General features: G+C 36.2%; 1 protein-coding gene across 2 annotated transcripts in view; it reads right to left on the bottom strand.

Annotated features, from left to right (window-relative positions):
• LOC118273647 (long-chain-fatty-acid--CoA ligase 4) overlaps positions 1-13,604 on the bottom strand; it is a 41,687-nt gene extending 28,083 nt beyond the window's left edge. Inside the window, exon 1 of one of the 2 annotated variants that reach the window (XM_050701512.1) lies at positions 13,476-13,604. The gene's annotated coding sequence lies outside the window, so the exon portion shown is untranslated. Of the gene's footprint in view, positions 1-4,713; positions 4,882-13,475 lie in introns of those variants that run through there. The other variant, XM_050701561.1, reaches the window with a different exon arrangement.
• Between the last annotated feature and the right edge of the window lie 286 nt (positions 13,605-13,890).

Genomic DNA, 13,890 nt, shown 5'->3' with positions numbered 1-13,890 from the left:
TTTTTAGATATCATGACATTGTAGAAGTGCTGCATAGAAGCCGCAGACATGGGCCAGAGTTGAAACGTAACTTTGGAGATGAACTTAACACTGCAAGCACAACAAATAAATATCATGAAGACTACTTAAATAATTTATGTTTTGCTAATTCAAGGTAATTGGCTACATTTACAAGGAAAATACGCGAAACTAAGTATATTAGGTCTTTGTTTAGTGATCTGAGAAGGTAAAGTATTTCCTTGTAACCTTGTCACAAAGATCTAAGGCAGTCAAATAAAACAGACACAATGGACGCCGTTAGCGATGGCAGCGCCACCGTTAGTTCTAAGTATCACACAAATATTACCAGGAACAGTAGCCGGGGATAAAATAAAACGATCTTTGTTAATATTCAGTATAAGGAATATTTTACTTTGTTTTATTTGTACAAGCGTCCGACCATCTGCGAGAATACGACCATAATGAAGATGTAAGTGGTCTTTTTGGACTGTTCAACGTTTATTTAGATGTAAGCTGTCATGAACAAACAAAGTGAATTTATGGTTAACATTTTAACCAGTGTGGTATAATTTCTAATCGTTTTATAAGGAAAATGGGTAAGTAAAGAGAAAACGTGGTACATAGTTACATACATACGCTGTCTACAGATCATACACGCAATAGTTAGATAACGTGTTAGGGTTTCTCGGCCACATGTGTGCCGATTGCCGCGTGACTATATTCTCATAAGACTACTATACACCTGTATATTTTTCTTACTAGTTACAACTTAATAACAAAAATGTAGCCGAGAATATGAAGCCTTGTGGCTCGAAGACAAAGCAAGATAGGATCAACGAACTCTACGCATTCGTTAGCGAAATGGCGTGTTCACTGCTCAGTGATGACAACACCACAGCTGTGTTTCCGCATAAAACACAGGTGTAGACAGAGAAAGAACATATAGACGGCGGCATTACTAGAAATGTCAATACGAGTACAGGTAACATCAAATTTTATGAGATTTCTGCCTTTAGCAATTTTACATATTCGGTTAGTTGTCAGAATGTCTGCCTGTTTTACCACCTCGTGATTCCTTATCGCCTGGTACCTAAACTTGCTTGTTATAACATACCGTATCTTTATCAGTAGGTACCTAGATGTTTGTTTTAAACTGTTTCGATCATACTAATGTCATAATTACCATCTCACATTTCAGTCTAGTTATCTCATTGACATTTTTATGAATACTACTCAACACGGTTTATCAATACTGCATGCAATTAAATTAAATCATCAATCCCGTCATGTTGAACATGAGTAGCGCTCGACTGTTGAAAAACAACGGAACAATACGTGCAAAAACTTGTTTAGTATGATTGTAAAAAATCTTCATAATTAACAAATAAAAAATAACTGGATACTCTTTTTAATAAAGTGTGACGTCACACACAATCACACCACTTTGTTACAGTCACGTATTTGTTTCATAACAGACAGATCAAACCACATGGTAAGTAATAACTATGTACCTTCATACATACAGCATGTCACCTCCCTACGTAGGCAATACGAACGAAGGTACCCTAACATAAGGGCCCACAGAAACATCCCTTTCGATATTAAAACGCTCTGCCAAAGACGTGAGAGGGTTTTCGTATGCAAAACCGTTCAGAATTCGAGACGTAAGCTTTTGAAAAGGTTCCCATTTCCGAACAAACTTTAAAACCGACGCAGATAAACCGAAGCAGGTGGCAGTTACAATAATGGGAGAAATGGAAATGTAACAATTATTATATTTTTCGCGATATCTTATCAATTCCCTCATCACTGAGATTAATCGACTGTGCATTGTTTAGCATGACCATTTTAATTTAATCTTAGAAAATATGGCAGCTTCGTTGTTCATCAGATTGTCACGCATGAATTGTCTTCTACAATCGTCATGAACTGTAATTAGGTAGCATTACGAGCCACCGTGCAGCATGCAATGCTTACACAAAGAGACAGATAACATTATATTACAGGTAGGTATAATAAGTACATTAGATTAGATGATGTTAGACATTTTAACCTTGGTCCACATCAAAAATCAAAATATACGATAACTTAAGATAAATATGAATAAATGAATACTACTGATACAGGATTCATTATATCAATATTATTTCATTTCCAAGAATTATTTCTATGAAGTATGTCATCACTCAAATAGGGGAAAATGATGGTAAACATTAATACTATCAATGATCACAAAGAAGGGAGGACACGAGGCGAGGCTCATTAGTTAGCGAATGTTTGTACGAATCTGCAAAGGACTCGCTTCGAGGAAAGTAGGACAAGTACACAAGTACACGAGTACTTAGATACTTAGGTATACAATCACAATATTGCTCTTAGACTGGTATTTGTACCTCCCGGCTGAATGTTGTAAGGGGATACTAAGTTACGTTGGTACCCACCCAAGGCCATGCATTCAATGTCAAGGTTCCCCTCATTGAAGGGGAGAGGGTGAAATTTCAAGCGAAATCAACACTTATTGCCTTCGATCCCTCAAACTGTTTATGTTAGGGGAAATTTACAAGCGTTTGATAACCTTGAAAATTCGAAGACATAATAAGGAGATGAATGAGAAAACAAAAAGGTGCCTTCTAATTCTGTGAGTAAACAGATATTTACAATTCATATTAACTATATTATGTGAATTAAATACGTAATGGTCATTGACTCGAACGTTTTTAAACAATACATAATATTCACGTACGGTACGTACATCACAGAAACACCAAACAATAGTGGCATTGTGACAGTTTAATTAAAACTTGGTCAAGTTCGAATTTGTAGGTTTACTGTTACAGTAACCGTTTTTCATGTGTATGGAAACTATTTTACATTGAAAGTTACACAATAATCTATTTTTACCGACTTCACAAAAAGGAGGAGGTACTATGTTCGACTGTTTGTATGTTTTTTTTTTTTTTTGTATGTTTGTTCATCGAATACTCCGTCAATTGTCGACGGATTTTCAAAATTCTTTTTTGTTCGAAAGAAGATAGTTCTGAGGTGGTCCCATTGTCACCAAGTTAGGATCTGATGATGGGATCTTAGAGAAATCGAGGGAACTCCTCAAATATTATAGGGAACTATATAGTGATTTTGGTATATTCATCTAGAATTGAAGCATTTACTGTCAAAAAGTAACCTTTGAAGAGGTGGAACTGTTGAAGAAGACCAGAAATGGCCAATGGAACTTCATACTCACATAGTATGAAGTTCCATTGGCCATTTCTTCATGTGATTTCTATGTAGAAATCACAATAAAGTTAATTAAGTGACTGTGACAATACAAATAAATAAAGTAGTTATTGAGATAGAGAATTTTATCGCAACTAAAAAGTGTGAAATAAAATACTTTTTACAAAAAAATAAACCGACTTCACTAAAAAAGTTAAAAATAACTTTAATTTCGGAAGTCGGTGTAACAAACAAATAATACCGAGAAACACCGACTTCCGAAATTAAAGTTATTTTTAACTTTTTTATTGGATAATAACGTTTAGGTTTAAAGACCACGGGTTATCATTACTCTATAAGCCGCAAAATAGTACCTATCTAGACTTTTTTTTACTTAAGCAGACGCAAAATTTTAATCATCTGGAAAAACTGCAAGACACAGCATCACAATTCAAGATATTGGAAAACCACATTCACTTAGCGTCAATCTGCTTTCAAAGAAATTGACTAATGTATTTATCATACTGGGAATCTTTGGATACAAATTGGTCTTATAGGAAAATCCCGAAGGAACAGGAAAAAAATAATGCCTAACATCGAGGTAGACCGAATTTTATTTGATAAACACATTGACAATACTAACAAAAAATGGCAAAAAATATGTATATTTACTAACAGATTTGCGCATACAGTACTGCATATTAATGGACCTCCCCATAACAATACCATGACGTAACAAAATACAAAATATTTACTCCATGATAAGAATACCGAGCAGGTGAAGTTTATTATTAGAAAACCATGGTTGCTGTTATTTATCGTAAACTGAACCCCATATGACTGTCTCGTCTAATTTTAGCAAGCTATCGACCTCGGAAGCGTTACCGCCTTTGTCTAAATAAACACCAGTCGATGATGTTGATGTAATCATTGACTCTGATACGGACACGGTCATTGCTACGACTGCAAAATATTATAAGTAAAACTAGAAAACAGCAAATACGAAAATATAATAATACTAAGATTATGAAAATGAAGCAGACATTATCGGTTTCTATGAACTAATTTGCCCGGTTTCTTCAATTCGCTACTCGTTGAAAGCTACCTTTCACTACTAAAACAATTATGTTTTTATTCATCTACCCTCAAATAGCAAATATGATTGTATAAGCAAATACACTTCAAAATGTGAAAGTACTTCACGAAGGCTTACGAGGAAAAGTAAAACCAATCGCCAGTTCTTTGTCAACTCTTATTCAATTGCAAATAAAAGTCAGTGCGAAAAGATCGCTATCTACAAACACGTAGCACGTCCACAATTATAAATATAGACTTGTAAACACACGATAATGTATGATATTGTTTACTTATTCTAAGGCAGTGCTTATGTTACTTCTAAGAACCCCTAACACGGGGTAATTATAACTGTCTATAACGCGGTTAAACTTTGTACTTCACGTGGTAAATCTTGTAATAAATGCTTTCAAAAAACTAACTTACCGGTTTAACTAGTAGCAGGTTACTTAAAACTTATACAATATTCACTATTACTATCACAGCCACACGATACAAAAGGAGATTTTTAAATAACTTTTTTTAGCAACGTTAGGCAAACGCACGGTGTGTCCGGCCGGCGCGGTGCGCGTTCGGAAACTGAGTCGAAACTCGAAAAGCAGCAGTGACGTGGAACCGGTGAAGGGCCTGTACCACGTGTGGCGAACTCATCTTGTGTCTCACACAAACGTAAACTACGAATTTACTGTGAAAGAAACGACCAGTCAGATCCGACTTGTGCATGTGTCACAAAACTCACAAACGAAATAAAAGAGTGTGGTAGACGCAGTGGCGTGATCGGCCGATTCTCACGTGTCTCTGATTGATGACGCATCATCCTAGCTTCCTAATTCACTCGATTTCTTTTACGCATACAAATATTGCGTGTTTTAAAATAGGTTTAAGAACCTGTCATTTATGCTGATTTGCATCGCCTTGAACTGCTTCAACACATCATTTTAAGCGAAAACAATAAGTCGCATTAGGAAACAACGCACAGTCTCATTATTCGTAATTTACTTCACATAATGATGGGCTGATATTTTCTCGTGATTACAAGTTAAGAATTATGTAGCAAGTAGCTCCATTACAGAGTAAATTGTGGCATGAGACTTCACATCATCATGTGTTTAGATGAGGCAACACAATTTGACAAATCCTTGAAGATGGTAATGGATAGCTTTACAAAACAAATTGTCAATAAAAGTTACATATTTGGCTACATTAAGTAAACACTGGCGACCATTGAGTTGTGCAGTTTCCACCGCACTCATAAACAAGTCGACAGCGTTTCGATATCGCAAAAAATCCTGGTAGTCCCGCCCGCGGCCCGCCAGAGACGTGAAAACAAATATCTCCATAGCTCGGTGCACCTGCACTCGGCCGGCCGTCAAACTCGCTCCTATTAATCAAACTCCGATTGTTGATGTAGGGTGTTGGGGAAGGTCGCTAGTCGTCGCCGTACCAAGATAGGATAAAAATTCATCTTTTTTGAGACAGAAATTAGAATTTAGATGCTGTTTAACTTCATTACCATCCGACTAGTAATCGTGAGTGGTGTGCCGTAGATGTAGTGCCTCTTGAAGAAAATGAATATTTAAATATTGCCAAGTCAGCTGGTGATTGATCTCTATAGACTTCGTCAGCCCAAAATAACCGTAGACGACTAATTCTGGTATGAGTCAGGCCCAATAAGAGTATCTCGATAACGCAGATATCAAGTATTCACTTGATGACGTCAGTGTGAGGGTGTAAGTATTCGTGGAACAGCCCCAGGCACAAGATGGATGCTATATTAATAGAAATTAAATGTATCGTTATTGGATTTCAGTGTTTACTGAATACGACCAATATTGGATGAAATTACGAAGCAGTTTTGGGAAAAGCTTTTATATTTATAAATATAAAATATTAACAGATTTCTGTTTGGTACCAAAAGAATTACTTTAATATCTCAATAATTAAACAGAGCAACAAATTATGATAATGAGCTTAATAGAAACCGATTGTTTGTCATTACTGTGTAACTACGAATAGAATGCCTTAACAACAAATCGGGACATCCTGCGGAAGGTGTCAAACCAAAATGGACTTTAACTCGATGATATAAGAGCTGAGGTAATGGTGGAGAGGATATAAGATGACAAGTTATTTGTTGTGTTATAAAGACTCCTACACACGTGAGACAATGGGCAAAACGTGCGGCGGAATGACCTAAGCACGCTCCGAGTGCTGTGACCATGGTTCTTTGTTGCTTCTAGATTATTGCGGACTTTGCTCTCACTGATTACCGTGAACCTACTGTTTTTTTTTGTGACGCATTCTTGTAACATATTATTTGTGTGGTATCTCATTCGGAAACGTGTCGCAAATACGTCTTTTATATGAAGGAACAGAGTCTTTGTTAAATTGTAAAGTATTTCATTTAGGCATCGTAAAGAAAATTTACAGTAGGTAGGTTTAACTAGTGATTAAAGTTCGACCTAGTCGTAACCTATTAATAATAAATCACTGTATAATGAATGACTGTACAATACAAAGGTCTAAAACAAGGAAGTGCAATTCCCGATTAATGAATGAATGACGCAAGTCCATCTAGGAATCGCTTCCACGTTACCTATAAGTAGGTTCTTTTACAGCATTCGAAGAGAAACCACCATAATTATCCAGAGACCAAATTGAATCATTCATTTCGGGTGAACGATTCGCACAGTTCAGATGACAGCCAATGATAATGCATAAACAACAAGAAAAAATATGTTTTAAAATAAAACGTGTCAGATAAAGAATAAAGATTTAACGTTTATTGAACTGCGGCTGGAGACAACAAAGGTGTGATCTTTGTAGTTTATCGAAGTAGCTGACAAAGTAGTTATTTTTTTATATACAAGTCAAGACAATATGTAGAAATATGTATACTATATAGCTTGTAGACTAAGCATCTAAAGCCAAAACTTATGGAAACCTACATAATACATACGAAACACTAATTAAACCACATGATTTAAAACAATATCATGACACGAGTAGCTCTTCTCGGGCAATCGCGTAGCATTACAATTAAAAACCGACAATGCAAGAGTTGTTGGTTCGGAAAATACACGATACGAGGAAACAATCATAAAATACAGTATGAATGGTTGTGGTTTAGGAATGTCAATTACATAACAAGCCCGCGGTCAAAGTTCGGTACGTGCGCGCTGAACTGTGCGTTGGGTTAATTAATTATGACAACAACATCTTCTATAAATGTATTAAATACCTTTGCTTCTGTTATTCTCAGATTATCTGATATTGAAGGTTACCAGATATTATTTGTTAAGCTCCCCCATTGCTCTGCATCTTTGTGTTATTATCTCAGTACGAACCCTTCATGTGGTCGCCCTACAAACGGATGGTACTCGCCGGAAAGCAACTCTCGCGCAGACGGGACGATGGGATAATGATCGGGCTCGATTCTGGGGGCGAAGTCCATATTCCCGGACGAGAATAGACGGGACGGGCGTTACTTCCAATGCAATCAAATATGGGAGGATTGTTCTCTCGTTTACATCCCTCATAAGATAATATTTGTGACGGACACTCCATGTAGGCATCCGGCTGATAGTTAAAGTTTTGAAGGCCGAAGTAATACGCCATAATTGGGGTTGAAAAGTTAGGGGACAGGATATTGCCCTATCGTTTATCGTTTGGCATAGTAACAGTATTTCGTAGTGTGTGGTGATGTACGCATTGCGTCTATGGCGATCTATAAATGTAACGACTAAACGTATCAGTTCAAATATATACCTTTTATCATAAATATCCACCATCTGAAAACAAATCAATCACTCGAGATAACATCTACTCTGATCAACAAAAACAATATGGCATTTGATAATGCAGTTCCACAGTACAAACTCCAAGGATTGTTACCTCGATATTATAATCTATGTGTGTCAGTAAACATGGACGGATACGGCGAGGTGTCAACGGTCATGTAGCATTCAGTCAGTGCCCAGTCCAAAGTGTGGTTCGTTATTCACGCGTGTCCCTATGAACTTTCAACCCTTGACACACTTTGAGGCTTGTGGCACGACGCGCGCTGAAACACCTAACTAAAAGGATATAGCTGTATTCTAGACATGCGCTTGTCGTCTCAGGTGCAGTTTTTTCCTTAACAGCCGTCTGCTGTTTCAACTATACAATTATGATGGAATTACTAAATAAACAGAAACTATCAATGCCAGAATGCCAGTATCAAATAACAAAAAGCTGTGAAAAATGACTGATTAGAACAAAGTGTCAGTAACTTTACAACTCTTCTGGCAAATAGATTTGTCTGAAGCAAACGTAATTACGAGATATAATCTTAATTACTGGTTGCGTTAATTGAGTAGCTGTCTTAATCGTCTAGGTAGTATTTATCCGACTTAGTGTGAATAAAATAGTAATAGAGATCTGACAAAGGACACGGCGCAGTTCTCAGAATCACGGAGAAAATTGAAGGCCGAGAAGGCGACTCCTAGGTAGGGTGATAACTGAATAAATAATAAGTTTTTGTAACTTGATACAGGTCCAATTTGTATGAAATCAAATAATAGATCAATGGAAGAATTGAGAACAAAGTCTGATTCATCTGATAGTAAAGAGAACAAAATAGGTCCAAATGAATAATCTTGTAATCTCATATTATCTTCTAGACATCAGACGTGCTTTATCATGAATTTATGCCTTTTGAGGTGGAGTCGTCTGCAGTCTGCACGAATCGTGTTATTTATTAACTGCAACAACTGGTTTACATTTCTCGCTTGCTTTAGGATTAATATTGTGAATATAAGTATTATTATCAGTCAATGTAAATAGCCATTCTACACATTTATGTAGTATGTAGGTAATTAAGTATAACTTGACTATGAATCCGTAAGCAATATTGTCAAGCAACAGAAAACGTCAAACCCATAAAAATCACACTTTACTGTTATTTCCTTGTAATAAATAATCTGATAATTATGTCTATAATAACGAACTTTAGACTGTGTGAGATAACCATTGAAGGTCAAATGCGGAAGACATCAGTGTGATCATTGGAAGAGCTGCCGGTAGAGGAGACAGGAGATAAGTGGTGACAAGTTGCTGATAACCATGATGAGATGTCTGGAACTCTGGACTTTGGAAATGGGTGTTATCATTGGGGGCAGGACCCATAGATAAATTGTGTGAATGGGATCGGGAAGAGGATCCAGTGTATTTTTTGTGAAATAATAATTGGGGTGTTAAACCGTCAAAAACTGTTTGAAACCATAATTTTACGACTCAATCACGCCTGTCACAGAATCGAAACGTTTGTCCAGGTGTTGTCACATCATACAATGAGAATCGACACGCACATGACACAAAACTGTATAGGTAAAGTGGTTTTACCTACAGACATGTCTGCGGGCGTATATCTAAAGACAAGTGGGTCAAAGATAATGCGGATCGCAAGCGTGTTTTGTATAGATCGTGGAAGGGTCTTAGGACAAAAACATCTCGTCCGATGAGTTACCGACCTTGGGACATTATCGAAGGACTGCTTGACTGCTGTTTGTAAAAATTTCAAGATACATTTATCTACAGACAAGTGCAAATGTGTATAATGAGAGTTATCAATCAGAAAAATGTAACAAACATGCACCGAAGCGAAGTGACAGGTCCATAAAGCATTCCATTTAGAATAATTTGTTCAATCAGTCCACGGCTATGGTGGATTAGATTTAGATTTAGATTTCAGCCATGATCGTCCCACTGCAGGGCAAAGGCCTCCCTACCTTCTTTCCACTCCTCTCTGTTTAAAGCTTTTTGCGGCCAATCCTTGTCATAGCTGTTAAGTTCGTCCCGCCATCTCCTTCTGGGCCTGCCGCGACGTCTGTGGACGTTGAGCGGGCTCCACTCAGTAGTGAGTTTTGCCCACCGCTCGTCCGACATGCGGCAGACGTGACCAGCCCAATTCCACTTCAAGCTGGCGGCTTTATGACCAACATCGATGATTTTAGTCATGGAGCGCAGCGTGGTGTTTCTTAGTCTATCCGACCATCGAACTCCTAATATACTGCGCTCCATGGCCCGCTGGCAACTCCTGAGTTTAGACTTCTGATGTTGTGTCAAAGACCAAGTTTGAGCGCCATAGGTTAGGATGGGCAGAACACACACGTAATATGGTGGATTAGTATACCTTATTCTCATCGAAAGAAAACTAGAGCTGTTTGTGAAAGTTGCGGGAGGTCGATGCATTTAAAATGTAAAACAATATTTGCAGTTATTTGTCATTGGCAGACAACGAAAGGTTATCAAAATTTAAACATTTTGCACAAATAAGTGAGCAAACTGACAAAGGAATTCTTGTACAAAACTTAATATTGTAAATGCTTGGCCTTATAAAACTTGTTACACGGAGTATATTCACTTTCGTCTGGTTACTGCGGTGATTTAGTTGGCTTGTCAAGCGGAACGAACGGGTTGGTATTTACTCGAGTCCAAGTTACTGCACCACAAACAATATGAACAGGGACACTGTCTTCTTCAGTCAACCGTAGGATTGTAGAACACTGTTATACTCGCCTTTAAGACGTATCTTGGATGAAATTGGACTTAAACTATTTCGATACGCTTTTAAAACATAATTTTGGTACTATGCACTTGGAAGATAGATGAAGTTTTCGCGACTTGATTTAGATTAAAATGCTTTCACTAAATTATGGGTCTTTCACTTTGCTCGTATTGAGAAATTGATTTTAAATATCGGACCAATACCATCCATTATAAGGTGTAGTAAGTACTATGACAGTTTCCGAAGAAGAAAAACAAGACGGACACTCTTTAACGTAATAATAAATTGAGAAGTTCACATTATTGCAAGGAAGTTTCTTTATAAATATTGCACCTAAATATCCTTGAAGGATGTTAATGCCAGTAATTATTATAAACAGTTTTTTCTGCTGATTGCTACAAAACAAAATCAAAGTCTAACTTCGACTAGTTTTTTGTTTTCGAAGACCAGTTGCCAAAAGCAATCTTTATGTACGACAAAGCGAGTGGTTTGCGATTAATTTAAGTGTGAAAACTAAAGAACTAAATTATGAATGTAGGTATTTGAACTAGAAACCTACTTACTTATTGCTCTATTTCAGAAGTCTTTCAATAAGTTACAATGCTGAAAAGAACGCTAAGAATAGAAGCTACTCTCAATTTGAGACACGAAGAAAATTTCAATCCATAGTCTAGTCAGGATAAACCATAAATAAACACGCATAATAGTGCGTATATTTCCCCTACACGGGCCCAGGTGCGATCAGGCGATCGCGGCAGGCGACACGTGCGCGTGTGACGACCCATGTTCTCAATTTGGGGGACTTGAGAGGGAAGCGCGAAGTCCACGGCCTTGCGTGACCCCGCCGTGCGAACACGCAACTTTACATTATGTGGCCTGAAGTAACAACTCGTTATCGAAAATTATGCGTATTATCATTTATAGGTACCTAGTTATTATAAATGTTAATTGTATGTTTGTATCTTTAATGCGAAAAAAATTGCGACATATAAATACACACCAAGGCTGTACCTAATTACGTACAAGGGTTTGTAATCAGATAGCCCGACACTCCAATTAAATCTTTCTTAAGCAAATATTGAAAGCTACTGCACCATAATATGGATCCTTTACTTAATTGGTATGTAGTGTTACCAAATTATATTAAGACAATAACTACAACAGAGATAAAAATGTACCTATCTAAAAATACCTGAAATGCAATGACCAGCACAGTATAATCTATAACCAAATAACCCAGCCAATCCTTAAACAAACATTTAGGTAAATATTGAAGGAAATCAGTCCAAACTGATAAGATATCTCAGATATAAAAAAGTGAAACCTTTATGACAAATCATGGTCAATATCACTAAGCACTTCGAAATATTTGCTTGTTCACTGTGACAGTGAGATAGGCAAAAATATATTTAAATTATATCCTAGTAAAGTACATAATACTGATTACAACACTCGATAAAATAAAATTATGATGACATAAATTCAATAAATTTTTTCCTAGTGAGTAATGTATAATTATATTAATTTACTACTACTACTTATCAAAGATTATCAGGTTAATCTATGTAAAATTATGTGTCTTACACGGTCATTTAAATAAATAATTAAACAAAGAAAATTAATGACTGGTAATATAGTTACCTATTTGAATATTTAACAATAGTGTGGGAAAGGAAGGACTGTAGTAGCATCTGCATGCATTGGAAGTAGTCTGCGGACTAGCAAGAATATGTGCTTCCGACTGTGCCAGTACTGCAGCAGTGGCAATAGCGCAGTAGGTAAATAAATAAATAGTTTATTTCCAAAAACTTAGTCACAATGTACTTAAATATAGCATCTTCCTTAAAATAAACACACATATTACAGGGGTAATTTGCCTAAACTAGGTAGTCCTGTGTTTCAGGTAAATAAATGCTCCAACCATATGAATACTTTTGTTATACTCATAAAACTGCATTACTGTAGTCAATATTAATTGAATGATATTATCCTATTATCCATCATTATATTTTAAAGTAGGTACAATTAAAATCTGTAACTTCATTGATTATGGTCTCTATAATCCAAAGTAATCCTACAGCTTTATTAGAACAACTTCATCAATATTACCCACAATTCTAAATAACTATTATCAGTTACTACAGTATAAAAATCACCTGGTACTAATCTTATCTATTGTTTGGTCTCGATAAAATTATAAATAAATAATAACACTAAATGCAGTCACAAGATTTTGTTACATATATTTTAGAAGATTTCTAAATCAAAACAATTATTCTTAAAGCCCATATGGAAGGGTTGTAATTATACACGTTTTTTATTAATTTACGTGTCTCTGTCGGACGTCGACTGTTACATTATAATTACGAAAGTAACGTGATGTAGAAACCCTCCACCTTAATTCAACATACGTGGGTATTTTTATGACAAAACTAGGGCGAAATATCAACACCACATCACAATATAATTTAAAATACATGTATTCAGATATCTGCTGATTTCTTTTTCACTTCGGGTTCATTAAATCAGAGAAATTCAGAGAAGAACTCTCGCACAGAATTTTATTTTAGGTTATATTTTTACAGTTGGCCTGTGAAATATGTAAGTCATTCATTACTAAATACTGAAGTAAAACACTTACCTAGCGTCCTCACAGGTCCACTGTGTAAAATACACTTGTAAATTATCACCAAATATTCAAATAAATTCGAGGTAAACACTAGCGGGATTCCTAACGTCCAGCAAATCCGAACTAGTTAGTGCTGTCCTTCTTTTCACAGTTTGACATTAGTTCGATACAATCGATTTGAAATGATTAAACATTAAAGAAAGGATCTTTCAAAGTGATTTAGTGACATAATATCACGTAGGATTAGATTTTATGTGATATAGATTATGTGAGATAATTAATTTCGGGATTATATGTACTAAAAAGGTTTTTAAATAAATAAATGAGCCAATGTTCAATCGATTTAGACATCGAGTTTTGTATCGATAATGGTTGGAAGCACTAAACGTGTTGAATGTGTCGTATTTTTGTTTGGGGTGGGGGATTA

This window comes from Spodoptera frugiperda, chromosome 1 (assembly GCF_023101765.2).
Source record: "Spodoptera frugiperda isolate SF20-4 chromosome 1, AGI-APGP_CSIRO_Sfru_2.0, whole genome shotgun sequence".
NCBI lineage: Eukaryota > Metazoa > Arthropoda > Insecta > Lepidoptera > Noctuidae > Spodoptera > Spodoptera frugiperda.
This window is presented reverse-complemented; position numbering and strand designations above follow the sequence as displayed.